Here is an 8,532-nt window from a genome sequence, read left to right on the forward strand (position 1 = left end):
TAACTGACTTGGGCATACAGTCTATTTTATTTGATTTATCCATGGCAAAGTATATTATCAATATTTAACAATGGGGCAGTTCATAACCGAAATAACATTCATCGTAATATCATATGCAAAAATCAGTGATCAATGCATTTTAATTTCATACTCTGACATATCAATGTCAATTTATAAAAAATGATATAAAATCATGCCGATATAAACAAGGTCGACTTATCGCAAGTCTTCCTTATGATGTATAAAACATCCATGTATAATTTTATGCATGTATTGCACTCACCTTGACACTTTATGTCTTTCAAAATATATAAGCCTCACTATTGTCCACAATATACCCTTTTTGTACTTGACTTGCTTCAATTTCAAATCAATCATAATCTGTATAATTTACAATTTTATAACGATACATATGTTAGTATTTTACTAACATAAACATATCCCAAAATTCATATCTATTTGTATACAACTTGAAATTGATCCCAGTTTGTTTTAAACGAAACTAGATCCATATATGAACATAATATATAAAAATAACCTCCAAATTATTTTTATATATTTTCTGGTGAATTTTTGAACCTACTGTAATTCTCAAAATCTAAACTGTTTTTCTTTAACCTCATCCTTATGTTCTTCATCAATTCATACAACCTCAAAATCATCAATAATCATCGTCAATTTCAAAAACCATTATATAAACCCAAATTTCCAGATTTGGGGATATTTGAATCAAGCAATATTATCATGCAATATATGGTACCAAATGATAGCGTTTTCCGCAAATAATCATTTTCTATTTTCATCATACTCATAATCCTAAAGAAATGACTTGAAAATAGAATTGAAGTTTTGCTCTTACCTTTGAAGAAGGCCACGTTGGCTGGAGAAGAAGATAGCAATTTTAGATGAAAATTTGAGTGCATTTCATCTTTGTTTGAATTATATTCCACTATAATAAAATAAAATATTCATTCACTTAAGAAAAGACCAAATCACCCTTAATAAATATTCTTATTCACCATAAAACCAAGCCATCTGATATTACAAAGTCAAATATAATTTAATTTGAATTTAACCTACGAAAATGCCATGAAATTTTCAAAACTTGCGTTTTAGTCACTAAATTTCACAGTTTCGGTTTAATCTGAAAAATTGCACAATTCCAAACCAAATTTCTCTGATCCAAAATATTACAATAATATTTCTAACCATTTTATAACATCCTTCAATTTTTTTTAAAATTCCGATTCGATCAAAATTTACCGATTCCTTACCTGCTTTAACTCTTTCTTTACTAAATTTCAAATCCAACAATATGATTTCCATAAAACTCTAATCTCAAGAGTAAATCATATATTTATGGAATAAAAATCTTTTTAGGAAATTTATCATTTAATTCCCTAAACTTTTCCCAAGTTTTAACTTTGACCATCAAACTTTCAAAATTTGCATTTTGGTCGTTATCTAAATTTTTGGGGTATTACAATTCTCCCCTCCTTAAGAAAATTCGTCCTCGAATTTTAAACTTTCTATGAAAACTATAATTTATCTTTTATGAGGATTGCACTTTCCATTAAAGATTCACAACCCTAATTTAGGGTTGTACGAACTGGTAAGACATAATCTCGTCTCATGCAAAAACCTCTTCTGTCAACTTCTTGAATTTCAAATTTTTCCTGTTCACTTTGAGAATTTTGTAAAGATCATGCACATCATTATATTTTGAACTTGTTTAATCAAATTCTTCAGTCTGATTTAAAAATATCTACACATTTACATATCATCCTCTCTATCCCAAGTAACGTCCTCTCCATTATGATTTTTCTGAATCACTTTAACTAGAGAAATCATTTTGTTACGAACTGGTTCTTCTTCATAAGTCAAATCCGTTTGTATCTTAATTTCCTCTGATTAAAAAACATATGAAATATCCAATCGATACTTTCTAAGCATCAACACATGAAAAATATTGTATAGTTTGTCCAACTCTGGTTCCCAATTACCTCCAGAGTTAATGTTAACTGATAATCCAACAGTCCAACTCTTTTTAATATCTCATAGATTCCAATGAATCTTAGACTTAGTTTTTTTTTTTTTGACATTTTAGGCGCAACATCTTTTTCCAAGGTGATACTTAAAGAAAATTTTATCACCTTCATGAAATTAAATTTATTTTCGCTTCAAGCCTGCATAAGACTTTTACCGATTAAATATCGTCTTGAGATTATCTTTACTTTATCTTCAACTTCTTTCAATAAATCTGTGCCAACAAGATTTCAATCTTTTAATTTGAACCCATTCCATGGTGTTCGACATTTCTCCCATATAAAACTTCACACGGAGTTATCTTGATGCTTGATTTAATAATGTCATTGTAGAAAAATTCTACTAAAAACAAATACTTTTCTTTTCCCATGATTCATTAGAATCAATCACACATGCTCCTAGCATATCTTTTAATATCTAAATAGTACTTTCTGACTTACCATCCGTCTGTGGATGAAAAATCATACTGAAATTTAAATCGAGTACCCAAAACTTTATGCAATTATTTTCAAAATCTTAAATTGAATCTTTGATCCATGTCCAATATGATGGATACTGGAACTCTATGTATCCGAACCATCTCTTTGATATATAACTCTGAATATTTATCCAATGCATATTCCATTCACATCGGAATGAAACGTGCCAAATTAATTAACCAGTCACCATCACCCAAATGTAATCCTTTTTATTTAATGTCAGAGGTAGTCTTCTAACAAAATCCATAGTGACTCATTACTATTTCCACTATGGAATAGAAATCAGTTGTAACAATTCCGAAAGCACTTTATGCTCTGCTTTTACTTGTTGACATGTCAAACATTTAGTAACAAACTTAGTAGTGTTTCTTTTCATACATGACCACCAAAATGACTCTTTACATCATGATACATTTTTTTCACTTGAATGCATAGTCAGTGGACTATAAAGTGCCTGAGAAAGAATATCTTTCTTCAACTGATCATCATTCGGAATATAGATTCTTCCTCGGTAATACAAACATCCATCAGACTTGATTTCAAAGTCCTTAGTCTCACCTTTTTCCACTAGTGAAATCTTTTCCAAGCATATGTCATCTTTCCTTTGTAACTCTATTATCCGATCTAAAAGCATCGACTTTATTTTTAATTCAGCCAATAGCTGCCATTTTCTTTCAACAATAGTCGCACATCCATAGCTCGTAAAGCTACAAAAGTTTTTCGACTAAGTGCTTCTGCAACAACATTTGCTTTACCCGGGTGATAATCAATGTTCAAATCATAGTCCTTGAAAAGTTCTATCCATCATCTTTAGAGCTTCAAAACTCTCTCAATATTTCTTTGTCTAAGAAAATGAAACATCCTTTCGTAAAAAATTGGTCAAAGAAGAAACAATCATCGAAAAAAAAATTCACAAACCTTCGATAATAACCAGCAAGTCCCCAAAAAACTTCGGACCTCTGTAACATTCTTTGGTGGTTTCCACTCCAATATTGCTTGATTTTTTTTATACCTTATGTCGAGACAACATAACCAAGAAGAGCAACTTCTGATAGCCAAAACTCACACTTTGACATTTTGGCATATAACTTTTTACTCTTAATTATCTCGAGCACAATACAATATGAACATCATGCTCTATCTTTGTATTCGAGTATACCCAAGTGTCCTCAATACAGACCACCTCAAATTAATCCAAGTAAAATTGAAATACTCGATTCATCAACTCTATGATTGCTACATGAGCATTTTTCAACCAACCGGCATTACTACGAACTCGTAGTATCTACCATTTCCTGAAAACTATCTTTGGAACATCTTCCTCTTTAATCTTTAACTGGTGATATCCCGATCTAAGATCAATCTTAGAGAAAACAGATGCTCCCATAAGTTGATCAAACAAGTTATCAATCCCCAAAATAGGATATTTGTTCTTGATAGTTACTCAGTTTAACTATCGATAGTCTATACATAATCGCATATATCCATTTTATAAACAATACCGATTTACCCCAAGGTATAATATTCGGTCTAATGCTTCCTCCATCTATCAATTCTTGCAATTGGTTCTTTATTCTCTTAGCTCAATCGAAATCATTCGATATGAACCCATAAGTACAAGATTAATGCATTGATAACAATTAATATTGAATTCCACCTCTTAATCTGGAGGTAACCCATAATAATAAATCTAAAAAAACTTATGAAAATTCCCAAATTATGGAAATATCATATGATCTTACTTCAGATACTTGAGTATCTATCACCTTAACTAGAAAAGCTATGCATCCTTTTTACATCATCTTAATCGTAACCATTGTTGAATTCACATTAGTGATGATTTCACTTTTTCATCAACCATTAAAATTATTAATTTCTCCGCATTTTTATAAATTAATCGCTTCTTGCGACCATTAACCCAACCTTAATACAGAGACAACCAACTCATGATCAAAATGATCTTAACTCGTTAATCCCATCGGATTCATCAGAAACATGAGCTCCTGAATCTTTATCGAACCTTTACTCTTTGTCCGTCTAACACTTGTATCATGACCGTGACCATGACTATGACCATGACCTATGGGTCTTCCGTTATAATATCACTCGATATCAAGTAGAATTGAATATTTCTACTTTAGAATTCCTTATTTCATCTTAAGGAAACTTGTATAACTTATCCAGATCCATATAAATTATTCTCGAACAGTTGAAACATTTTCAATTTCTTGAGAATCAATCTCAATCCATACAATAATTCATTGCATCATGGAATGATAGACAATCCGTTTTTGCATATTTACCTTCACAAGGTAACTCTATCCAGTTTTAATGGACTTGATATATATTCCCAATCCAACTCATAATAATTTGATTCACTAATAACTCAGCTTTCTTTAAACGTTTAGCGAAAATCATATTACTGCTTATTTATTTCTTCTTGCTCAAATCAACAACGCTTTTAACAATTTATTGCCTAGCTTAAATATTTCTCACTTATTTAAGCTTGCCTGGAGAACCTCAGAATCATCACTAGATTCAGAAATCTCCTCTGGATCCTCATTCGATTCGACTTTTCTTGTAAGTCATTCAAACTTTTTAATCGATTCTTTCCATTTAAAAACTTTGTTGAAACTGAAGCATTTCTTCCACAAAATGGAGAAAAATCCTTTATAACATCCACCCTTCTAAGGTGTTTTACATAAGTCAAGTCGGTTCTTTTTTTTCGATTTCATTCTCAACCTTCTTTTCAACAATTTCGACTTTCTTACTTTTGTCTTTAATTCTAACATCTGAACATAGGCAGAATCATCATACTTTAGATAGAGTAACTTTACTCCCTATAAACATCATCACAGTATATATACAAATATAAGTAACTTTTGACATCCTAGTGGGATGTATACACTTTTTAACTCAAAAACAACCTCAGTTTAGTCCTAGAATCGGCTAAACTTGTAGCTCTGATCCCAATAAATGTAACACTCATAACTCGTATAATTTCACCTATACAAATTATAGATGTTATCCGAATTTTCTAAAACCATTTCAAATTGAAAAGCGATTTAAAATTTATTTTCTTAAAATAGCAAATGATATTATAAAATTATCATATCATAAAAATTACGTTTCGTTGTAACCAATTTAATTCAAAATATTTTTATTTATGAATAGTGAATAGTACCTGAACAGTGAACAATGGGGGAATCGATTCCCTGTAGCAGGGGAATCGGTACCCCTTTAACAATCTGGAAATTTTGCTTAAAAACCGTGGTTACTGTTCATGCTACAGTAAATTCTAAAAATTTACATATAAATTCATAAAAATTCACCTTTCATCACTATAAAAATTTCCAAAATTAATTAAACAAATAAATTGAACATTTTCAAATTACATGCCAATATCTAAAATCAAATTTCACAATAGGATGTCTTACTGATATTGAAATATACCTCTCGATGCTTGATGTCGTTCTGAATTCTTTATTCTTATTCTTTGCTTTTTACCTACGCGTGAAATAGTGAGGCAAATTTAAAACATTTAACAGTGCAATACAATTCATGCATGATTTTTCAATATCAAAAATTGAGTTTCCATAAAATCATTTTACCATGATCAAAATAATATAAAATCCCTTACCATTTATCCCGTAAGCTCGTAAGCTTATTTTACCAAAATACTTACCATTTAAATTCCATAAGCTCGTAAGCTTATTTTACCCATATACTTGCCATTATTCCAAAAGCTCGTAAGCTTATTTGTATGCTTACCATTTATTAAGCAATAAACCATAAACCATACCCTATAGCCCAATATTCAACCCTGAGGACCCTGGGTACACGAGTCAAATATAAGCACCGTAGTGTTATCCCGAATATGACACATAAGGTCATGTCCACCATCTGTACTAGGTATCCTTAAGTACAGTCCCGAATATGACACATAAGGTCGTGCCCACCATATACACTAGGTATCCTTTAGTGTATTCCCGAATATGCAGCCTGCTGCTGAACTCTATGGCATGCCAACTATACCCTGTCCCTCAATAACTGACTTGGGCATACAGTCTATTTTATTTGATTCATCCATGGAAAAGTATATTATCAATATTTAACAATGGGGCAGTTCATACCCGAAATAACATTCATCGTAAAATCATATGCAAAAATCAGTGATCAATGCATTTTAATTTCATACTCTGACATATCAATATCAATTTATAAAAAATGATATAAAATCATGCCGATATAAACAAGGTCGACTTATCGCAAGTCTTCCTTATGATGTATAAACTATTCATGTATAATTTCATGCATGTATTGCACTCACCTTGACACTTTATGTCTTTCAAAATATATGAGCCTCACTATTGTCCACAATATACCCTTTTTGTACTTGACTTGCTTCAATTGCAAATCAACCATAATCTGTATAATTTACAATTTCATAACGATACATATGTTAGTATTTTACTAACATAAACATATCCCAAAATAAATCCAAAATACTTATTATTCCTTTTAACATTGGAACCAACTTGTCCAATTTACACAAAATGGTCCTTCACCATTTTACCACTTAAATTCTTTAATACCAATAATTCCAACATTGAAATTATTTCACAACTAACACTCATTTCAATTCCCTAACAACAATTCCCAGCATAGTACATCAATTATATAACACTTACCCAACAACCCATCAATTTTCCGGAATTCAGACAACTCACACTACCCTTAAAGAATCATTATTTTGTATTGATATAGACACTGGAATTCAATTCCATTTCTTTTGTTAAAAATTAGACTCAAATACGAATCTATCCATATAAATAACTCTTTCTAATTCATTTTGTACAATTTATGGTGAATTTTCAAAGTTCACCAACAGAATCTGTTTTGTACAGAATTCTGCTGTCCGACTTTTTGACCTTTCCTCAGTTAAAAATTCATATCTATTTGTATACAACTTGAAATTGATCCCCGTTTATTTTAAACGATACTAGATCCATATATTAACACAATACATAAAAATAACCTCCAAATTATTTTTATATATTTTCTGGTGAATTTTCGAACCTACTGTAATTCTCAAAATCTAAACTGTTTTTCTTTAACCTTATCCTTATGTTCTTCATCAATTCATACAACCTCAAAATCATCAATAATCATCATCAATTTCAAAAACCATTGTATAAACCCAAATTTCCAGATTTGGGGATATTTGAATCAAGCAAGATTATCATGCAATATTGGTACCAAATGATAGCGTTTTCCGCAAATAATCATTTTCTATTTTCATCATACTCATAATCCTAAAGAAATGACTTGAAAATAGAACTGAAGCTTTTCTCTTACCTTTGAAGAAGCCCGTGTTGGCTGGAGAAGAAGATAGCAAATATAGATGAAAATTTGAGTTCATTTCATCTTTGTTTGAATTATATTCCACTATAATAAAATAAAATATTCATTCAATTGAGAAAAGACCAAATCACCCTTAATGAATATTCTTATTCACCATAAAACCAAGCCATCTGATATTACAAAGTCAAATATAATTTAAATTGACTTTGACCTACGAAAATGCCCTGAAATTTTCAAAACTTGCGTTTTAGCCACTAAATTTCACAGTTTCGGTTTAATCTGAAAAATTGCACAATTCCAAACCAAATTTCTCTGATCCAAAATATTACAATAATATTTATAACCATTTTACAACATCCTTCAAATTTTTGTAAAATTCCGATTCGATCAGAATTTACCGATTCCTTACCGGCTTTAACTCTTTCTTTACTAAATTCCAAATCCAACAATATGATTTCCATAAAACTCTAATCTCAAGAGTAAATCATATAGTTATGGAATAAAAATCTTTTTAGGAAATTTATTACTTAATTCCCTAAACTTTTCCCAAGTTTTAACTTTGACCATCAAACTTTCAAAATTTGCATTTTGGTCATTATCTAAATTTTTGGGGTATTACAATTCTCCCCTCCTTAAGAAAATT

This window comes from Hibiscus syriacus, unplaced genomic scaffold (assembly GCF_006381635.1).
Source record: "Hibiscus syriacus cultivar Baekdansim isolate YM2019G1 unplaced genomic scaffold, ASM638163v2 tig00110830_pilon, whole genome shotgun sequence".
Lineage (NCBI taxonomy): Eukaryota > Viridiplantae > Streptophyta > Magnoliopsida > Malvales > Malvaceae > Hibiscus > Hibiscus syriacus.